The sequence below is a fragment of the Peromyscus leucopus genome, chromosome 2 (assembly GCF_004664715.2).
Source record: "Peromyscus leucopus breed LL Stock chromosome 2, UCI_PerLeu_2.1, whole genome shotgun sequence".
NCBI lineage: Eukaryota > Metazoa > Chordata > Mammalia > Rodentia > Cricetidae > Peromyscus > Peromyscus leucopus.
The window spans coordinates 51583550-51607729 of NC_051064.1; the positions used below are offsets into that span (position 1 = coordinate 51583550).

General features: G+C 39.0%; 1 pseudogene; it reads right to left on the reverse strand.

Annotated features, from left to right (window-relative positions):
* Positions 1 to 23915, reverse strand: part of LOC114703275 — a 71364-nt pseudogene extending 47449 nt beyond the window's left edge.
* Positions 23916 to 24180: the final 265 nt, after the last annotated feature.

Sequence of the window (24180 nt, forward strand, 5' to 3'; positions counted from 1 at the left end):
ATGGAAAACACATGAACTATGAACCAAAGGCTGAGGGGCCCCCAACTGGATCAGGCCCTCTGAATAGGTGAGACAGTTGATTGGCTTGATCTGTTTGGGAGGCATCTAGGCAGTGGTACCAGGTCCTGGGCTCATTGCATGAGTTAGCTGTTTGAAACCTGGGCCTTATGCAGGGACGCTTGGTTCAATCTGGGAGGAGGGGACTAGACCTGCCTGGACTGAGTCTACCAGGTTGATCACAGTCCTCGGGGAGGCTTTGCTCTGGAGGAGGTGGGAATGGGGGTGGGCTGGGGGGAATGGGAGGGGGGCAGGAAGGGGGAGAACAAGGGAATCTGTGGCTGTTATGTAGAACTGAATAGTATTGTAAAATAAAATAAAAATAAATTAAAAAATGTGCCTCTCCATTTCTTTTGAACTCTTTCTTATTGACAGGTCTGTTCTAACTTCAACTGCCATTGCCGTGCAGATGATCTGCCTCTTCTGTGTGATAACTCTGTACTTTTTTTTTTAATCCTGATATTATTAGATGTCTACTTTCTTGTGTCAAGAACATGCTAGCGAGACTTTGGCTTTTTTCTTGCGTGTTAGACACAGTTTTGTGAATCAGGCATATTCCTCTTTTTCCTGGTTTTGTAGGCCATGCTTCCAGCAGTATGTCTTTATTCCAGTTATTAACTCTGTTGATATCTTGTCTGGGTATTTAACTGTATGTTTAAAGCTTGGAAATATAGTCACATTAAAAAAAAAAAACCTGCAACAGGAAAAATGAAAGAAAAATATTACACACTTAAAATCTGAATCTTCACAGAACATTTTCTCACTGCACCAAAGAAACTCTTCTTGTAGCCTATTAAAATTCATTCTTTTTCAAATTTTCAATTTCCTTAAATCTGGGTAAGAAAATTATAGCACATACTGTTAAACTTATCATTACATGAATTTAAAGATACCTAATAGAATTTTTATCCTTAAGGAGCTCCATTAAAATGCTTCTTTGTCCAAGGACAGAGTTTTAATCTTTATCAAAGGCATGACAGTGTGACAATTCAAGAAGAACAATGAAAATTTAAGTCGTAGTCTATCTTTGTCAAAGAAAAGTTACTGGGGAAATGTCTCGGGGGCTGCATTAGGATTCCCAACACACGTGTAAATGCCATGTATGACAGCAAGCATCTATGAACCTAATACCGTGGGGTGAGACCAGCTGTTCCTGGGAGCTTCTGGGCAGCCAGGCTGGCCAGAACAGTGAACCCCAGGTCTAGTCAAAGACCCATACCAGAAGACATCAGGAGTGGTACAGGAAATGCTGAATGTTGACCTCTGGCCTTAACACACATATACAGACAAGTGTTCCAGTGCACAACCATGTCTATACACACACACACATACACATACACACACACACACACATACACACACATATACACACACACATGCAAGCATACACGTACACACATGGACTTCTTCCTCTCTCCTACACATACTTAAAGAGGAAAATAACAAACCACATAATTTTAAGAGAATTATTGAAAATTATTTTTAGAATACTATGTTAAAACCATGGGTGTTTAAAAATTATTTCTGCTAAAACATAATTAAATAAGAAAATGGAAAAAGCATAAACAGTACCTTTTTTCTATATTCCGTATTGTTTTCTTCTTACTTTTGATGTACGGCTTAGAATCATTAAAAAAATAGCTAAAATAATATGCAAAAATCATTATGGGCCACTGCTATTGATACAAATTTGTAATATATTTGAAATAAAAATATCGATATGGATAAATTATATCAAAGCCATGAGACTACATGAAACCCTCAAGAAATAAAATAAAAATAAAAACAACAAAAGGGTAAAACAGGTAAAGGTGCTTGCCAGAAAGCCTGACAAACTGTTTGGTCTCCAGGACCCACATGGTTAAAAAGAGAACTCATTCCAGAAAGTCATTCCCTGGCTTCCGCATAGGCACCGTTATGCTCATGTGCACACATGCACACAATAAATTAATAAAATGTCATAAAACTTTTCAAGAAAAGAAATTACAAATAACTTTTCTGTTGAATTTAGAATTATATAGGGTAATTCACTTGCTCATTTGAGCTACAAAGGAATCTGATTCTTAATAGATTTGATTCAATTTTCATTTCTGTCATAGTTATCCAACTAATTCTTTCAAAAATCAATATAAAGGCATTGCATGCATGAAATAATAAAGCAAGCAATATACATAGAGTTACATTTTCATCATGATGGGCCAAGCATTTCCCAAACACTTGAGCATAGTCCGTATCATAAGCTTCTGTGTTTTCACAAAGAGAAAGCTGGGAGTTAGGAAAGAAGATTCTTCATTGACTAAAATTTCCCTCAGCCTCATCTTGGTAAAGCTGATGGCTTTGTTGGAGGCAGTTTGAGCAAGAATCCCTGAGACCTAATTGCACTGATCTTTTCTCAGCCTGGACTCCTTCAACAACAGCCTTATCACAGCCACATTAGGCAGAGACTCACCCTTCCAGGCCTGCTGAGACTTTTCCATCCCTGGCCCACCCCTCTACTAGGTGGTTGACCTTGTGAGAGCACATCTAATAATGCAGTCACTCCCCTCTTTTGAAAGACCCTGTGGAGGTGATCCCTGTGCCAAGGCCACATCTTTAGTAATGTCTTTTATACCATCTTCAACAAGTGCCACAAATGCTGTTATTCTTTAGCAGTGCATTGCTCAAAGCTGTACAGCTGGTAAGTGGTAGGTGAGAATACAAAGTAAACCTAATACTAAGTTTCTTTTTCCTACCCCACATATCTCTGTTTTGGCTTGAATTTTTTTTTTTTTTCAGGGTGTCGGGGGAGTGTTCGAGACCAAATTTCTCTGTATAACAGCTCTGTCTGTCCTGGAACTCACCCTATGGACCAAACTGGTCTTGAACTCACAGAGATCCAACTGCCTCTGCCTCCCAAGTGCTGGGATTAAAGGCGTGCGCCACTGCCACAGCGGCCGCCGCCGCCACAACCACCACCAGCTTCAAATATCTTCATTATCAATGGAGATATGACCCAATAGTAATGACAGAAAAGTGAGAGTCCTGGCTCCAGTGTGAGCACGTGATGGTCCGGAATACAAGGTCTAGCATGAAGCAGCATAGTCCATCCTGTCCTTCCCTTCTGGATTGTCAAGGATGGGCAGGTGGTTCACTTAACCATCAAGAGATGGAATTCCCAGCTGGTTTTCAACTGGTCCCTGATCCTAGGAAGGATGATGCCCTTTTGTAGGAGAGAAAACCAAGACCAGTGCTACAATAGGCTTTGATTTTCCTAACCGGTACTCCTAAAAGTTTCAGAGCCCCTTGTGCCCCAGAGCGGTCCCATTCAGTGGTTTTCAACCTTCCTAATGCTGTGACCCTTTAATACAATTCCTCACGCTGTGGTGACCCCACCACCACCACCATAAATTTATTTTTGTTGTTCCTTCATAACTGTAATTTTGCTACTGTTATGAATCATAATGTAAACATCTGATTTGTGACCCCTGTGAAAGGGTTGTTTGGAGCAGGAATCTTAACAGTTCTTATTAATAAAATCAAACCTGAGGCCAGTTATTGGGGTGAATGCCGGTCTTGAACTCACAGAGATCCACCTGCCACCAGAGAGACAGAACAAGCCACAGCTAACCTCACCTGGCCAACTTCTCAGCTGATCTTCTTTCCTCAGACTGGAAGTCTCTGTGTCCTCATATCTGAATGGCTCTCAGCTGAACTGTGCTACTCAAAACCTAAAAGCTTAACCAGCCAAATGCTTAACTAGCCAAATGCTTAACTAGCCAAATGCTTTTAGTTTTTGTTCCTCATGCCTTATATACCTTTCTGCTTTCTACCATCACTCCCTGGGATTAAAGGCGTGAGTCACCATGCTTGGCTGTATCCTTGAACACATGGATTTCTGCCTCTGGAATGCTAGGATTAAAGGCGTGTGCTACCACTGCCTATCCTAAGTATCTAGTGGCTTTTCTGTTCTGTGACCCCAAATAAGTTTAGTAGGGTACACAGTATTTTGGGGAACACAATACCACCACAGTTGTTCATCCCCAAAGGGATCACAATTCTCGGGTTGAGAAGAGCTGGTCCCATCAATGTTTCTAAACTTCATCCTGAGTCCTTCCTTCCTCAAACAACTTCTACTGTCCAGTTCGAGAAGTCCAGAGAGCCAGAGCTTTAAAGGAGAAAGCGTTGGCTTGATCTCCCTAAACCAGGGTCTGCTTAGATGAAAAGTTGTAGCCATTTTATTTGCATGTTTGCTGCATGCTGCTCACTACCTCACCTGGAAAGAGGAGTTAAGCAGGAGCCCTGGAGGAACATTGTCTGCTCTCACTCCTTACAGGAGCAGCTGCAGAAAAGGCAGAGACTTCATCTCTGTAGTGTTTACCAGTCTAGAAAAGGTATTATAGAAAAAAGTGTGCTTTCTCTTTCACCCATAGAAGTGAAATAATGCCTCTTCTTGACAGTTTGCTGACAGAAGTGTGGACGTTGCTGTGTAAGGTGGATGGCGTAGGGGCTGCCCTCCCCATGGACAGCAGTTTCAGACTGGAAAACAGCAGTGCATCGGGCTACACTCAACAGACTGCAAATTCCTTGAGCTGGAGTCAACCTCAGACAGCTCTTTGGACATTTCACTCTTAGGAAATTTCGCCCCACTTCTTTTTCGGTTTTATCATAATAGAAATGACAAACCTTCATTAACCTTGGCAAAGTCTCTTCTTTTTGCAAAATTGTGTGTTATTAATTTAACTGCAATGTTGTCATTTTTAAGCTGCGGGTGCTTAAAATCTTACTTTACGTTAATCTGTTAGAAGACCAAGAGTAAAATTCTGTAGTTTTGAAACCATACAAAACTAAAAGTATTCTGAAGCTGCCTCTCAACATCCCCCACCCCACATCTTGCACTCTCTCTCATTGAAAGGCACCATCTATTGTCTTCTCCACTTGAACATGGGAAGGGTTCTTACTGTAGTAGGATCAGAAAACAAGAGCACAGAGTGTGGGTCTTGAGCTGGAGCCCATCTCAAGAGTCAAGGCCTCTCCAATCACCCTTTCTCCCCCAGGCTTGCAGGGTATTCTCAATCCCTTATCTGAGCAAGTGTCTTCCAAAAGAAAAGTCTTGTTCAGGAAAAATTAATGATCAGAGAAAAGACTAAAAGTCTAGTCCTCTCACACCCAGTTTTTCAAGTGTTCCACTCCGGGCAGCTCCACATCGTCTGGGGACTGATTTGCATACTTACACACCCTGATATTTCATTCCTGTTATTCCCAGAAGGTGGGCACCTTCCTCTTCTCCTTCCCCTCTTCTCTAAAAAGAAATCTATGGAATGAACCTTGCTGGTTATTGAGTACTCAATCGCTCGCCTGTGAGCCCCACTTTGCTGATTTGCATAAATAGTAGGTGTGTGAGTGTGTGTGTGTGTGTTTGTGTGTGTGTGTGTGTGTGTGTGTGTGTGTGTGTGTGTGTCCCTCTAATCTAACTGCTCTGAGTTTATTCCAGGGAATTTTGGAAAAAGAAAACATTTTTTTCCTTCACAGCTATAACTGCTTCAATCAATCCAACACAGAAGCAGTGACCCTGTGTAACCACCAAGGTTCCATCATAAAATATGAGGCAACTATTTTCTTCCTCCGAAGATGCTCTTTCCTGGAGCTGTAAGCTGCCACTGTGTATAAGGCATCACTGCCTAGAGCTGCCATGCTGTGAGGAAGCCAAGGCAGATGAAGAGGCCATATAGAGACTTCCAGTCATTTCAGTCCACCCACAGGAGTAAACGCCTTTGGATGTTTTCAACCCAGTCTTGGAGACTCCACGAATCATAGAGGAGAAGCCAGCCATGCCCACAGTATGTCCTGCCCAAATTCAAAGAATCTGTGAAGCAATGAAGTGACCATGACAGCATCCACTTATTGATGAAATGATCATGAAGAAAATGGTTATCAGAATGTTCTCAACTCAATGAGAATACCACACTGGCTTTCATTTACCTGCTTCATTGTTCTTTGATCTCTTCTACTTTCATCAGACACACAGACATTACAAGAATATACTCTGTGTGTCTCCATGCACTTGCCTCACAAGTACCACAATGTTTACAGAAACACACACACACACATATACATATATATGTATGTATATACATACATATGTGTGTATATGTGTGTGTGTGTATGTATGTATGTATGTATATAAAACTATCCTTGGGTTTTCTCTATCTTAAATTACCTGTGTGGTTCTAATTCAATACACAATATTGAAGTATTCTAAACATCTGTCTAAAAACAAATTCCTGCCTGGTGTAGTGATGTTCACCTTTAATTCTAGTGCTAGGAAACAGAGGTAGGCGGATCTCTGTGTGTTCAAGGCCAGCCTGGTCTACAGTCAGGGCTACATAGAGAGACTCTGTCTCAATTTTTTTTCTCTATTCACAAAAAGGGCCAGAACAGGAGCCTCTAGGCAGAGGTTGGAGGCCACTTGGCAAGAAGTAAACTCCAAGGTCGGTGTTCTCATTTGTATACTATTGCTCTTATTTATTCACATTAAAATATTTCCTTAATCATCAAAGCAAGCTGTATAGCTTTAAAATATTTGTTGTTTGATGGCAGCACATGTCAGAATTTAATAAATTAATATGCATTTTATTCTTCATCATCTCAATACTTGAGAAACAAGCAGATTATAAATTTAAAGCAACAAAATGTCAACAAGCTTTTTTGTTTCTGAATCCATTCAATTTTGTTTTTAAAATTGAAATCCCCTTCACATGATTCTGGCTACCATGGCAGACTCCAATTTTGCTCTGTTAGAAGCAGCTCCTCTGAGATATTTCATTTGAGTACATCTTTCATTTACTAGGAGAAGGTTTTTAAGATTATTAGTTGAGAAAAGCATCAAGGAATCTGTGAAAGCATAAATAAGAAAATTAAAACAATTATCCTTCACAGTGCTTCAGCAACTTCTTTGTGTTTGCAAAACTTACTAATGAAAAGTAAACGCAAGAAGGAGCATACTTAGACTGTGTTTAGTTCTGTACAAAATACCAAAAGGGAGCCTCACTGCTAGCTCCAGTCATCATCCCAGTTCACACACTATCCGGAAATGATTATTCACTTGCAGTTATGTTTATATCATTTTGAGTTTATGAGAAATATCCAAAAGAATGGTCAGTTTGGGTAAAATATGGATTTAGATGGAAAAGCTATTTGTTGAAATTCTAGATTAATGTCTTACCCCATTTTTGGTCCATTTTAATTAGTAACATAACATGTTAAAAATCATAAAATGATTTAATATATGATACCATGCTTGTGGAAAACTTAATGTTAACCAGGGTGCAATTGTAATGAGACCTCTTTCACAACTTTCTTTTTTAATTAGTAATTTATAATAGCAGATACAAATACACACACATTCACATTTTCAAGTCTTTGTACAAACACATAACACTTTCTCCAATTTAGGTTACACAAGATATTTATAACATAGTTATCATAGCTATTTCTAGTTTACAGATAATAAACACATTAAAAATTTTAATTCACTATTAAAGGAGAAAAGAAAATTAACCAAGCAAATGAAGTGGCAATCTCAGGAGAGAAACCTGTTTGTTCTGCCCTATTATAACACTTGTCAACTATATTGTGCATTTCCTGATGTTCCTAAGGAATTGGAATTTCAAATAAAAACTGTTAAATAGTTTATAAATTTCTTGATTAAAACATAGTGAGTTTTTTCATTAAAATGTAACTTCTTAAAATATTACAAAGTTTCAGAAGATGGTTTTAATCAATGCAAGCACAAAGACCCAAGGTCAATCCTCAGAACTCACACACGTGTGTATGTGCACACACATATACACAAACACTCATATACACACACACATACACTAACACACACATACACACATGTGTACACACACATATACACAAACACTCATATACACACACATACACTAACACACACATACACACATGTGTACACACACATATACACAAACACTCATATACACACACATACACTAACACACACATACACACATGTGTACACACACATATACACAAACACTCATATACACACACATACACTAACACACACATACACACATGTGTACACACACATATACACAAACACTCATATACATACACTCACACATACACTAACACACACATACACACATGTGTGCACACACACATACACACTCATATACACACACTCATACATACACACACACATACACACAAAGGTGAGGAGGAGGACAAGCAGCAGAGGCTGTGAAACAGGGAGCAGGTGAGAACTGACTAAGGGTAGGGACTCACAAAATACAACAGAAGCTGAAGGGGAGGGCTGGGCCTGACTGAACATCCATTACCCTAGAACAGAGAGTCATACCAGACAAGGATATGTGGACCCCTACAGAGTAACTGTAGAGCAGATTCATAGGTGAAAACTGAGGACAGAATCCATGGCCGTAATATCAGTAGCACAGAAGAAAACAATGCCCGGCTAGCTCAGTCAGTAGAGTATGAGACTCTTAATCTTAGGGTTGGGGGTTTGTGCCCCACGTTGGGCACCAGATATTGGTGAAATTATTTAGGCCACTCCACGTAGTTAAAAGGGAGGTTTATTAGTGGCATAACTTACAAATGAAGGGATAGGTAGGTTGCAGGGTCTGGGGAAGACATAGCACAGTCCGGCGGTGTTCTCTGGAGAACTCTGCTTGGTCTACCTCCAGCGTCCAGGGTCCAGGAACCAAGAGAGGTGGTGCATCCAGATCTTGGGTATTCAGGGTCCTCTCTTGGCCCTGCCTTGTAGGTGTGACAGTTACCTCAATGGGGGTTGGAACTTCCAGATCAAGCTGGGATAGCTACCCACTACACTCAATGAAGTGGCAATTTATTCCTCTTCTGAATATTGCAAAAGCTTCCACTAAAAGATGACTTGAATAAAAACAAAATTTGACTTAAAGAAAGAAAATCTCAGTCAACAAACTAACTCCAAATATATAAGTCCCCACACAGAAACAAAGCAATGAGGGGGAAAAAAAAGAACATGTATTCTCTGAAAGAATACTTACGGCCACTAAGTGACATAAATGAAATCCCAGACAAAGAATTCAAAAGAACAGTCACAAATATAGTTACCGAATTCAAGGACATAAATGTAAATGTGTCCTAGGAAATGCAAACAAAGACCTCAATGAAAAAGCAAGGCAATTTAGGATATGAAAATAGAATTTCACAAAGAAATAAAAATACTGAGAAAAAAATCAAACTGAAATAATACTGGAAATGAAAAACACAGTAAGTCAAACATAAAGTTCACTGGAAAGGCTCACCAATAGAATAGATCAGATGAAGAACAGAATATCAAAGCCTGAACACAAAATAGAGCATTAGGACCATGCAGTCAAGGTCTATGATAAATTTAAATGTGTGTGCATGTGTGTGTATGTGTGTGTGTACATGTGTATGCATATGTTGTGTGTGTATGTGTGTGTGTGTGTACGCCTGCAAGACCTTTGGGACACCATGAAATGATCAAATATATAACTTATATGTTTTATTTATAGAGAAAAATGAGAATTCAATGTCAAGGGCATAGAATATATTTTCAATAAAATCACAGAAGGCTCCACAAACCTAAAGAAAGCAATAACAATATAAATATGAGGTGAACATAACACCAATTAGATAGGACCAGAAAAGAAAGTCTCCACATCATGTTCTAAAGACCACTGTGCCAGCTCAACAGAAGATGCAAAGGAATACTTCAGACTGGGGATAAAGAAGACACACCAAAAAGGCCAAGGAAGAATAGAGTGGGAAAAGAATGAACAACATCCATACACTTAATCAAAAGAGGCCTAAGGTGGAAAAAACAATAAAAATACATGTGTTTTAATAAAAAGTCTAAATATTAATATTTTGGTTCCCAAAATAAAAAGAAAAATACTAGCAGATTGGACTAGAAATTATCTGTCTTTATGCTGAATGCAAGAAATATATCTCACCATCAAGAATAGACACTGTTTTCAGGTAAAAGTATAGAAAAAAAGTATTTCAAGCAAATGGAACTAGGAAACAAGCAGATGTAGCTATGCTACTACCCTAAAAAATAGACTTCAAACAAAAATTAGTCAAGTGAAATAAAGAAAAGTTTATTTATACATTAAGGGAATAATCTATTAACTGGATACTGCAATTTAAAAAACATATGCACAAAACATAATGTAAAATCACAGATTAACTCCAGTACAGTAATATAGAAGATCTCTGCACCCTCACCATATACATTCTTCTCAGCATCCCATGGAACATCCTAAATAATATATCACATATGAGGACACAAAGCAAGTCTCAAAAATACAGAAAAAACAAAATGGCATTTAGTATTCTATCTGAGCAAAGTGGAAAAAGCTAAATATTAAGAAGAAAAAATTATATAAGCAAATACAAAACAGCCGGGCAGTGGTGGCGCACACCTTTAATCCCAGCACTCGGGAGGCAGAGCCAGGCAGATCTCTGTGAGTTCAAGGCCAGCCTGGGCTACCAAGTGAGTTCCAGGAAAGGTGTAAAGCTACACAGAGAAACCCTGTCTTGAAAAACCAAAAAAAGAAAACACAAAACATAAACTCATGGAAGCCAAAAAGCGCACTATGAAATGATGAATGAGTCACTGAGGAAATCAAAGAGGATATGAAAATATACCCAGAACGAAATGAAAATGAACATACAATATACCAGATGCGGTGGAATACAATGGAGGCAGTCCAAAAAGAAAAAAATTACAGCTCCTAGTGCCTAAATCAAACATCCGTATAATACAAAGTTACTTAATTTTAACTTAAGATAAACTTTTTTAAAAAAAATCTTCATAAAAACTTTAAATAATTTCAAGATGCACCTTAAGGACTTGCAGCAGGGGGAACAAAATAACAAATCAAATCCAAAAGCAGTAGACCTGGAGAAATAATTAAGACGATGTCCAAAATCAATGAAACTGAAGTGAAAATATGCAATGAATCAATGAATTGAAGAGTTAGTTCTTGGAAAGATAAGTAAGATTGAAAACACTTCAGTCAAATTAACCAAAGGAGAGAAAAGCCACGTTAATAAAACCAGAGAGAAAAAAAAGGAAAAACATTATAACAGACACCAGTGAAATTCAGAAAATCATCAGCACATGCTAAAGCTGTATTCCACTACATTGGAGAGTCTAAGTAAAATGGATAATGTTCTAGATGCAAGTGACCTATCAAAATTAGAACAAGACAATGATGATTTAAACAATAATTTAAACAGATCCATGACAAGAAATGAGAATTGAAACAGTAATAAAAATAGGAAGGAGTTCATGACCAACATTGTGAACTGGTCAAAGGCTCACGACTGGAAAAGCCATAGGCATTATGGGTAAACCTATTACTTTTGTTTTGTAAGTGAACATGTTGTCAAAATGCATCCTAAATATGTGTCAAAGCCCTTATCAAAGAAGCTCCTCCTTATAAACAGCAGTTGATACAGAAACTTGTGGCTGGTCAATGCGCCAAGAACAAGTGAGTGTTGGGTGCCCAGCCTTAAACAGATGCCCATATCACCCTCTCCAGAGTTCGGGGAGCATCACAGAAGAGGAAGCAGAAAGAATGTAAGAGCTGGATGATGTTTTCATCTGGGCATTACATGGCTGTGCACTCATGAATTCACAACAGCTGGGTTTGCCTACATAGAGTCTATATAAGCCTGGGCCTGTAATTATTCATTTAAAAATGGGGAAGGGTTCATGGGGCACACTGCCTTGCCCAGAAGAGCTAATGGCAAGCTAGTGCTGTTGAGGATGAGGAAATCCTTGTCTTCACTGCTGTAAACACTGTTATTCATGATCCAATGGACAGCTTCACAGCGTGCCATATGAGTGAACCTGGGTCAATCCATTTTATTACAAATCAGAACCCAAACTCCTGAAGGTGGGATGGGGATGTGACTGGAAGAGTGGTGGTGGTGGGTAGTGGGGTTGGTGCAGAATAAGAGAGGTAGAGCGACAGGTGTCTTGAGACTATATTATCTATGTTTGCAGTATTAATTAATTAGGAAAAGGGAAATGAAAACAGTCATTTTGATTTGCAATTTTAATACCTGTCTGCACAGAAAGTGCTTGCATGCTGAGTTAATTCTAATAACGGAGAAAAGAGAGCTGGCGGGAACTGAGCCAGGAGTGCTGGGACACAGTGCTTCTGTCTGCACAATGACCGGATGCCTAAAAGCACAGGCTGCTAATGTCAACGGGTATTCATAAACAAGTTGAGACATTTTAGTTAGAAATTAATTTAGAATATATGTTTCATGATAGCACAGAACACAGTGTTTTATACTTCCTTTTATTTCAGTGACTAAAACATCTTAGTATGTATTTGGGACATAATAAGTATTTAATAAAGAATCCTTTAAGTAATACTAGCACACAACCTGCAGAGTTAACTTTCAAGTTCAGCTAAAATAAAGGGCTTCCTGGCCGAGCATTTGGACCTAAGTTCAATTCCCCACCATCCATGTAAAAACTGAGCATGGCAAACCACACCTGTAACCCCAGCACTATAGGGCAGAGACAGACAGCTCTAGGGTGCTCATCAGCTAGCCAGTCTAGCCAAATGGCAAGCTCCAGATTCAGTAAGAGAGCCTGTCTCATTTAGGTAAAGAGTAACTGAGGAAGAAATCTAATGTCAACCTTGGTGCTACACATACATGCACACATATGCATACTATACACCCTGAGAGACAGACAGACACATGCATGCACACATATGCATACTACACACACTGAGAGACAGACACACACACATACATGCACACATATGCATACTATACACACTGAGAGACAGACACACACATACATGCACACATATGCATACTACACACACTGAGAGATACACACACAGGCACACACACGTACAAGCTTTAGAAAACAGCTATATAAGAAAGTCATGGTGAAAATATGAAATGAACCAACTAAAACACGATTTAGTGAGCCGTGAAACCACAGTCCCCTGCAATTCAAGACGCCCCTTTGGGCTGTTCAGGTGTGTCTCTGAATCCAATCACAATCTGAGGCTCTAATTGTGACTGATGGTGACATAATTATATTGCTGTTCACTATTTATCAAATATGAGATTAATTCTGAAGACTAACCCTGAGAGGGGTTAATTACCATAACAGAACAGCATGTAAGAATTTGTAAACCCTGATGGTAAAATAATGATACAGCAAAGAGAAATTTCCAGAGAAGACAACTGAGGAGAAAGACAGGGACCCTCATTTCCCTGTTTCATAATTGGGGAGTCAAGGACAGTAACAACATGTGGCCCAAAAAGTGCATCAGTTAGTAGCACTTTTAGTTGAAAGTAACAAGAAAATAAGCATTAAGAATATTGAGAGGGACATGCGAGGGTCAGCCTCAACCCTAGGTGGATAACCTTGTCAGTGTCTTAATGAGGATCTGATATCTTTGTGTCTTTTCTTCTGTTGCACAACTACAAAATGGCTGTTGCCTCCCCAGCAAGGCAGAAGAAGGGGCAGAGCCAATGCTGGGGAAAAGCGCTGTTGGAAGTGGCCATGAGTGAGTCACTTCCTACCATCTGCCATAATGAGGAACAGAGATTCAGTGTGGAATTTGTCATCTTTGAAGTAATATTGCTAACAGTGGACAGATTGTGGGAGCAACAAATTGAGCCTAAAATCCCCGTTCTGTATAGCAGGGAATCAAGAATAGATTCCCAAGTTGATCTATGAAGAAATAAAGGTAATAAACAGAAATTGTGAACAAAGGAAATTAAAGGCAGTTCAGACTCAGGAACAGAGATGAGACATTGAGGGAGTTTTGCTCTTTATTACAAACATTTATTCCACAAACACAGATAGGCTGATGTATTCAGGAAGCCTCTCTCACCACTGGGATGCAGCTGAAGAAAGCAATCTTCTTGGCCTTCACTTAGACCGGCTATAAGCACAATAAGATACGCAGCACAGTGATTCATGATAAAAGATCTTACAGGTGATTGAGAGGAGAGTTAGGAAAGCCTCTCTAAGACCTGGGATGGAAGGAGTCTGCTGAGAGATACAACCAGGAAAGTTGACGGCAGGTCCATTGCCATTCGAGCTGCTTGCAAAGCCAGAGATTGGATTCCCATCATCTCAGCAGACATTAATGAGGTTCTGGCATTAATGGTTATGATCAATCCATGAGAGCCACACTATCAGCATAAACCAAGACAGTGAAATAAACTGCGGAGGGCTCATTTTGGGGTCATTGCATTAACATGGTTTCCAAGGCCCTGAAACTATTTTCACACCAATGAGATATAATCCAGACTGTGGCTTCAAACAGAATCTAGAGTTTATCAAGACCTCAAGGACTTCTAGCTGGCCAGGCATATGCTGTAACCCTAACACTTGGGATGCTGAGTTTGAAACAACCCTGTGCTGCACAGTAGGGATCTACAACAAAAACTACACACAACACACACACACACACACACACACACACACACACACACCTTCAGCTAAAAGTAAACAGAATAGTGAAGGAAGTAGAAATAGTTTGAACTTAACCCTAAGAATTTTGATCTTTGGACATTTATTCATGAAAGCAGGGTCATTCTATTTCAGGTTGGATTCCTTCGGAATGATTTTCTTTGACTTTTAATGTGTGAGAGATCCTATTTTTAAATTCAATTTCTCCTAAGGAATTTATTAAATACAGAAGACAAAAAGGAGAGTCTGTGACAGGCATTCTGATGATGACAGTGTTTCTATTTCGCTATGACACTCATCCTCCACGTGATTGCTTAGTCAATGTGTATGCACACACTTGGGATGACGCAGAGAGTAAGATCAGAAATGTCTGCCTTTAAATCACTGGGATAATTTAATGACATTTTCTGCTGAGCCTCTGTGAGAGGACTGGGAACACATGCTAACATGCTACCTTAGCCCCAGGGGAACATATCCTAGGGAGCAGTGACCTTCTTGAAGTTAGGGAAAAGACTGGTGTGGCCACATTCTGACTGGCCATGGCTTGGTGACTAAGTTCTCAGCCCAGATGAGAAAAGTGCTTTAAAGTTATGTGTGTAAGGGGGGTGGTGGGCGTTTAGTGGGGGGGGGGATCTCTGTAGTTCGACAGCCTACAATGATAGAAAAAAGTAGAAAACTTTCGAAAAAAAAAAAAAAAAATTATGTGTGTATATTTATACACAAAATTGGGTATACTGTAGTTCTTTCAGGCAATTAATTAATAGTATAATTCATTATGGCTTTTTCAGACATCCTTATTGTAATTTTACCCTCTTCCTTTCTTCTTCTGTATTTACCTCTCTCCCCTTCTCTATAGATTGTTACACACACACACACACACACACACACACACACACATACACTCACGCACGCGCATTCCTAAATACCTAAGTACAACCTGCTCAATCTGCGTGTTACTTATGATTATGTTTTAGGAGCTGACCTTTGGAGTTGGACAGCCAGTTGGAGTGCCCTTCTCAGGAGAAGACCATTTCTCCCGCTCTCAGCCCTCCTTGGGTGCCTGCTGTTCTTTGTGCAGGGTTGAGGCCTCCTGGGCTTCCTCCTGTCCCCTTGAGCATGTCTATTGCCATTGTCCTTGTTCAGCTGATGATGAGACAGTCATGTTGGTGAGGTTTTATAGGTGTGTCTTCTGATACACAATAAATTCCATGTTCCTCTGGCTCTTACAATCTTTCTACCCCCTTTTCCATATTATTCCCTAAGCAGGTGTATTGTAGACGTATCCACTGGTACTGGGCTCTATAGTTCTGTGTTTTGATTGGTTGTTATTTTCTGTAGTGGTCTCTTATAACAAGAAGATAACTTAATGAGGAGTGAGGACTACAGTTATCTATGAGTAGGAGGACAAATATTTAGAATGTAGTTAAGGGTGATGCTGGTTTAGTAAAGTGGAAGTTGGAGATTCCCCTCCAATATACTTGACATCACTAGCACTAGGTAGTGGACTAGGTTTCCAATGCCAGATACGATTTCCTTCCTGCTGAACAGGTCTTAAGTCCAATTAGAGAGCTGCTGATTACTGTCAAGGAATGGGTGCCATGACCTCATCCTTAGGTTTATCATGCCATGGTCATTGTTGTGGTTCACAGGTGTCATAGTTGGGTAGGACTATCAGTTCCCTCCCTCCTTTAGAAGTTTGCATGGCACTGTATGGTATCATGAAAGCTAGTCCCAGGAAGGTGGTTTTCAGGTCAGTTTGAGCTCAAGAGCCTCTGCACCTTGTCTCTGACCATACCATGCTGAATATGCCTGATCTCATCTGTAATTCTTAATTGCTTGGGAAGTATGTTATGGTAGTTACTTTTCTTGTCACTGTGACCAAATAACTGACAGAAAGTAGCTTAGGGACTTGGGATTGTTTTGGCTCACAGTTTGAAGACGTTCATCCCTCTTGGAAGAAAGATGTGACAGCAGTGGCTCCAGGCTGTGGTAACAGGAGATGGAGGCTGCTTGTTCATATCTCCAAGGACCAGAAATGCAGAGAGGAACAGGAAGAGGAACCAGGCTATTCAGTTTCAGGGTCTGCCCCCTCATGGTCCACTTCCTCTAGCAAGTCTTCACCTCCTAGAGTTTTCACAACCTTCCACAACAGCGTTGCCAACTAGGAACCAAACACTCAAACACATAAGACTATGGAGGGGTCCTCATTCAAATCACAACATCTAAAATTAGTCTAGGAAATGGCATGCCTATTCTGACTGGAGTTAAAGACTTCTTGTCCCCAGCAGGGAGATGGTAATTTATATTGTTTTTTGAAGCCAGGTGTGGCCACATGCCCAAGGAAATTTGGCTGAAATAAATCAGAATGTGTTGAGGATTTTTATCAGATGTCTTCTCCAACAAGAGGGAGTTCTCACTTGCACGAATGTGTTGAGAATTTTTATCAGATGTCTTCTCCAACAAGAGGGAGTTCTCACTTGCACCTTCCTCTTTTCAGATGTCAGGCACACTGACACCTAAGCAGTGACAGAGCGACACCTAAGCAGTGATCCTGAAATGGAAACCACAGAAAACACAAAAAATCCATGCTTTCTGAGACTGAGGATCTCAAGCTGATCTTAACTTCCTGCTTTTGAGGCTATGCGTACATAGAAATGAGTGCCCACAATGATTAATCCCTGTTGATGGAATCCTAAATATTGGTACCCAACTCAAATCCAGCTAAAGAGGTGAATACTCAGAGGGAGCAGGTTGGACAGAATGCATCCCATGTACCATCAGTCTCAAGTTCAAGAAACTCAGCTGGAGAGACTTCCATTTCTGAAATACCTGAAGTAGAACAGAAGGAAGATATTCAAACTTCCAGACCAAAAAAATAACATAATCATGGAGAGGCTGAAAATGGAGCTTCCTGGTATTTGTGATTTTAGGTCAAACCTATCACAATTCATTGCAATGTTGCACGGGATTTGATCAATGGTTTTGCATTGCAAAAATGTATCTGATTTCCATCATCTCCTTCCCATTCTGTTAATTTTGTGTCACTATTTATAGCAATGTGAAAATTATAGTCTTCTTGTCCTAGAAGAATAAAATAGCTATCCTCACTGCTTTTACTTGTAAATGTTATAACTTTTAGCTTGGAAAGAAACATCATAGAGGGCATGATGAATCTCAGGTTAAAGGCAACACATGGCCAAGAGGGGCATTGTTTAATTTCCCTACTTGCAAATTTTCCAAAATTACATCTGTTATTGACTTTTAATTTTATACTACTGTTGTCAGAAGAGATACTTGGGACAATTTCAGTCATGCCTGTTAAAATGTGTTTTCAGTCTAACAGTGGACTATCGTGGAGACTGTTTTCTGTGCATCTGAGAGATCTGATAGAGTCAGATGAGTGGTTTTTACCATCCATTTGTGTGATATACCTATTGATTGAATTTAACTACTATTGAGTTATTGACTATTTTCCATATTTGATTTATGTGTTTAGGTGTTCCAGTATTGACTGAACAGATATTTGTAATTATTATGCACTCTGGATTCATTAACCCCATTACCATTGTTTAATTACCTCCTTGTCCACTGGGACAGGTCTTGATTGAAACTATTTTTTTTACATTTAAATGTTGCCATAATTATTCTATTTTAGTCACTATTTGGATGTGCTTCCCTCTTCTTTTGTGTAGGGGTGTGGTAGTGGATATGTGCACAGGTATGTAGAAGCTAGCAATCACTGCTGGGTATCTTCCTCACCAGCCAGGTTGTTTCGCCAACAAGTCCCACAGACCTCTCTGTTTGCACAGCTCTGGACTGAGATTACAGATATGCCTGCAACATGTGGCTTTTACATGGGTCCTGGGGTCCGAACTTGGGTCCTCATGCTTGCAATGGCCAGTGCCTTACTGACTGAGCCATCTCCAAGCTCAAACGACTTTTTTTCTATCCCTTCTTATTCAACATATGTGTCCTTAAATGTAAAGTGGGTTTCTTGTAAGCATCATTGCTAGAGTTTACTTTATAATTCATCTAGTCTACCTTTTTATTGGCGAGCTTAATATATTTAAATTTAGTGTAATTACTGATTGGTAAGGACTTACAATTGACATTTTGTTTTTGTTTTTATTCTGCCTTCATTCTTATACTTGTATTTTACTTTCTTTGTGGTCTCAGATTTTTATCGTGGTGTGCATTGATTCCTTTCTCTTGATCCACTGTGTATCTATCAGAAGTTTTATATTTGTGCTTGCTTATTAAAAGAGCTACATAAAAATCCTAGAGTTACCAAAGTTTTTTTTAAGCTGATACTTAGTACATATTTTACAATACTACAATTGTATTCTTCTGGACCCCAGTTTTAGTCCATTTAGGCTACTATAACAAATTCCACTAGACTGTGTAACTTACAAACAACATAGATTTATTAACTACAGTTCTGTACACTAACCAATGTGCATCAATACCTGCTCTTTGTTGTGACTTCTAGCTGTGTGTTCATGTGTGGGGAGGAGAACAGATCTCTGGGGCCTCTTTTATAAGAACATTCTCACAGACATGTTCTCTGTACATGGAATAATATTATTCATGTAGGAAATAAATACTTTTTAACAGATTAGTGGATTCAAGTGAATTGGAACCTGATTTTCCTTTTTAATTAAACTGATATATCAGAGATGAATTTTAATATCCTAATATTTGCTTTTCCATTAAAAAAAAAACTTTGATTGCACATATTTCAGTTAAGTTTCATTGAGAGTAAATAGACATTCATTACTTCAACATGTAAAATGATACAGACTTTCAAAGTATCCATGTCTGGTCATGTATTGAGTTTCTCTCTGTGAGCCACACTTACCTAGGATCAAGTGTAACAAAGATTTTAGTACTTCATTCTGTTTTCTCTTCATTCCTCCACTGAGACAATTTCAATTACAGAAGTTGTGTGTGTCTCTCTGAGGAGAAATATATATTTCAGAATGTCCACTGCACTCACAGAAACACAATTGTCTCCCCCTTCCTTCTCTGGCACTGCTAGTTCACAGCTGTATCTTTCAGAAGGATTTGACAGTCTTACTGCTTCCAGATGATCTGCAGAACTACTGTTTGTCTTTCCTTTCACTTGAGAATATCCAAGAATTTGGGGACACACCATGGCTTAAATGTAGAAACTTCCCCACCCTTTTGAAACATCTTATAAATCAACTTTCATTTTCAATTTTCCACAAGGATAGCAAACAAAAATATCACAATAAACTAAGAAAGTAAGATGTAAGACTTTTTGCAACCTTCTCCTAATGGGTACAAAATGGAGAAATGGTTTGTTCTGTGGTGGTGAATTATATCAATTTGACTGGGCCTTGTGGTGGCCAATTGCCAGCCAAGCATTATGGGTGTGTTCCACATGTGTGGTTTTAGATATGAATCACTGAAACTGATTAAACAAAATGCTATGTCCAATATTGGTGGTTGTTAGCCAATCAGTTGAATAGTTAAAAAGAACAAAAGAGCCACTTTACCATAAGTAGAAGCCACTTTACCATACCTCCTGACCAACTGATTGAAATAGAGTACTAGCCTTTTATGCTTTCAAACTTGAACTTGACATTAGTGTCTCTTGAATATCAGGCCTGCCAGCTTCCAGACTGGAACTTAATCGAACAGACTGGAATTTTATCATTAGCTCTTCCAAGCCCCCTGCTTACTGACCACTCAACCTACAAAATCACATGGATCAGTTCTTTATAACCTCCCTACACACATACACGCATACACAAATGCATGCTCCACAATGGTTCTGTTGATTATTTCCCTAGAAAAAAACCAAATTAATAAAGTCTTGAACATTGTGTTTAAATCCTTAGTTGCTAAAAGCAAAGTGGGAGGGAAATAGGTAATATTTTGCAGAAAGGGAACTTTTGAGAGGAAATGAAAAGTATTAATTATCCCCAGAGACTTTCTCTTTCTGTAATCCAGGGCTTTCCACAATATGCCTCTTCAAGACATCTTTTAGCCCAAAGGCATTCAGAGAGAAAGAGAGAGAATGTTACAATGCATTTATGAAAGAATTCTTCAGGTGTTCACACTTACAGCAGCTTTGGCTAAGACTAAATTTCAATTACCAACCATTAAGGATAGAAATGGCAGGGAAAAAAATCCTATTTACATACCAGTGAAGTAAGCCTTTTTTCTCCTCTAAGCCATTTCAGTTTTAAGTGTCACAGGCTCTGATTCAATGAAGAATTAATATTGTGTTTAAAAATCATAAGTTTAAAGGCACCAATGATATACAAACCCTCAAAGACTTAATATTACAAAAGATCTACAGATATAATGTTATAAAATTCAACAAGTAAAATAGTATAATATGGCCTTTATTCAAGAATCAAAAATGGTAGACTCATGTAATGACTTCCATAGACCTTGTAATGGCTATTCTTGGTTATCAACTTGAATATATCTGGAATGAACTATAATCCAGAAATGGATGGCACAATGGTGAGAGATTATTTTTGCTTGATTTGAAGTGGGTGAACCCACTTCTAGTAGTAGGAATCCACACATGCCTTTGATCCAGATCTTGAGGCTGGAAGACACACCTTTAATCTGGGCCACACCTTCTGCTGGAAACCTATAAGGACATGGAAACAGGAAGCTTTTGCTCTTTGGCTGCTTGCCTTGCCTTGCTAGCACATCCATCCTGTCCATCACTAGCACTGGAGCGGACTTCTTTGGATTCCCTCATATACTGAAGACCAGCGGAGACATCCAGCCTTGTGGTCTGAGCAACTGCTGGATTTTTGGATTTTCTTTTCACAGCCAGCTATTGTTGGATTAGGGGTACTACCACTAAATTATTTCAATAAATATCATATATATGTATATAAATATCATATGTATGTATATGAGAGAGAGAGAGAGAGAGAGAGAGAGAGAGAGATTCATTGTATAAGTTGTTACTCTAGGGAACCCTGACTAATACAGACCTAAAGCAGAGATCTTAGTGCACACAAGATCTTAATTACATGAAGAACAACAATCTTAGGAGATACTATGGGTTGTTTAATAAGGTTTTAGGGCCATATTTCAAGTTAGTAATAAACACACTGAAGTTCCAACTGCTTGAAGTAAAAAGGAGGTGGATAAACACTGATTGACTAATCTCTAGGCTTCATAGGACCTTCTGAATTTGAAGACTAAGAAAACAAATGTGATTCATGGATTCAAATCCTGAATGTTTACATAAATCTATATCACACACTGCAGACTCAGAACAAATAAATAGGAAAACATGACCAAAGTTAGAGGAGCAGCAGACACGCAGGTTTAATATATGTAAGTCTGTGCATTATATTTTCACTGATCCAGACAAATGTGCTCCAGAGGCCTCCATGGGAAACAGAAGAGACAGTATAAATACCAACAAGCCTGTGAACCGTCTCAAGGCTTCTATTTCCACTAGTAACTAAAATTGGGTGTTTATTTCATGTTCCCTCTAATTCCCTTCTATTTCTTTATTCTCCTTCCCACTTTGTGCTGTTGTTTGTTTCTCCATTTTAAGTGTTAAAACATGCCACTTCTCATGATGAGAAATACTTATGTGGCATAAAACTATTAACCATATAGATTGATAAACTTAGGTATAATAAATTCAAACTGTTCTCTTTAAGTAAGTGTAGAGAAGAAATGAAAACAAGGCAAAAATTGGGAATCTCTTAAAACAGACAAATATCATCCTGCCGTCTAAAGAACTTGTAGAAAATACTGAGAAAGGGAGACAAAAACCAAGAAATAGTGTTTGAAACAGGCAATCAGTTAGGTCAGTGCTACTACCTGAGGAAGCAAATTAAAACCTCGCTGCGGCTAGCTTTCCTTCTGAGTTGTTCTATACTCCGGACATGCTATTGGTATCGGTAAGGATTTGGGATTGATGGGACTCTTCATCATTGTGAAAATGTTTCCAAGACTCTGTTAAACAAAATTGCATTATCTTTCAAACCTCACAATGTACAATGTACATAAGCTATCATTCATTATCCACACCTGTAGAAATTCCTTCGTACATACATGAAAGTTCCTAACATCATTTCTGATACAGAGAAACTGTTAACAAGGCAAATGATCGTGAAAAGGAAAAGTGGATGGGTATATTATTTTGATATATTTCTATGCTATGCTACCAAACAGGAGTGAAAACTAGCAAATTTATGTCATATACAAAATTGAAATTATCTCTGAAAACACATGGTTAGCTAAAATAGGCAAGATGCAGGACTTTATAGTATGATGCCATTTATATGAACTTTAGAAATAAAAATTATTCGTGATGAAATGTCTTCCCTGTAGCTATTTGTATTTCTTTGTATCCAGGAAGTCAAGGACATGATGGAGATGAAGGTCAAATCATGTTCACACTTGAGAAGAGTCACTGGAGGAGCCGTAATGAAGAGGTCAGTTGTATGGGTTGGATTATTTTTGAAAACTTGGTTGGAACTCCTACACAGATGTTTGATTTAACAGCCTTTTATGTATGTAATAGTATTTATTAACAATTAAATGTATAACATTAAAGGTACAGAGATAATGTTCTTTTTAAAGGTTTGATCATTTTTTTGTTACTGTTAAAGTCTTATTTTGACTAGACTCAGAAGTAAAAGCTCTCAGTGAGGACAACCTACAGACGTCTCTTGGCAATCTGTTCCTGATGTTTTTCTTTGGCTTCCTTCATTCTCTTCACCAAAAGCTTAACATATTCTGCACCCTGCACCCTGTTTTACCTAGTGTATTATTTCTTCAAGGTAACACATCGGCGTTAGCATTACAGGACATGTGGAGTAGCAAGATTCTGGGGTACTTTAGTCCTGGGACTTTTGCCTTCTTTGTTTAAGGGTATTCTGACAACATATTGTCAGACATCACCTTCTTAGAAAGACTGAAAAGCTTTCAGGTTCTGATAGTTCTTTTGGATCCCAACCACCAAAGTACAATAGTATCTGTCAGCCTAGAAATATCCTTCTCTCCTTTTCTTACAATAACCAATTTGAGAGCACTAAGATTGGCATCCACAAAGCATCTGCGGAGACTTGCCCCCTCTCTCCAGTTCTTCTTGATGTATAACAAGAATGCCCCCCTTTGCAACCGCAGGTGCACTCTGTAGTGGATCAAGACACCTTGTTACGAGAAAACCTCGTTTGTCATTCCCGCCACTGATACGGACCACACAACCCTTCCACACTTCACCCAGAGCATCAGCAGCCACTTCTGTGGCCATGCGCTTCTCATACAAAGTATAAAGCTTGCATTCTTCACTCACTCCAATGAGTTTCTGACAGCCAGAGGCTGGGAAAGAGATATTCAACCTCATCTTGACTCAGTCAACTGGTTAGGAGGTGCAGTGAAACAGAGTCAGATAATTATTTTAAAACAAAATAAACCTAACAAAAATGGATGGGGAGTTTTTAATGTGTACATTAAAAGTAAAAAATGAGCTGGGCGATGGTGGCACACACCTTTAATCCCAGCACTTGGGAGGCAGAGGCAGGAGGATCTCTGTGAGTTCGAGGCCAGCCTGGTCTACAAAGTGAGTTCCAGGAAAGGTGCAAAGCTACACAGAGAATCCCTGTCTCGAA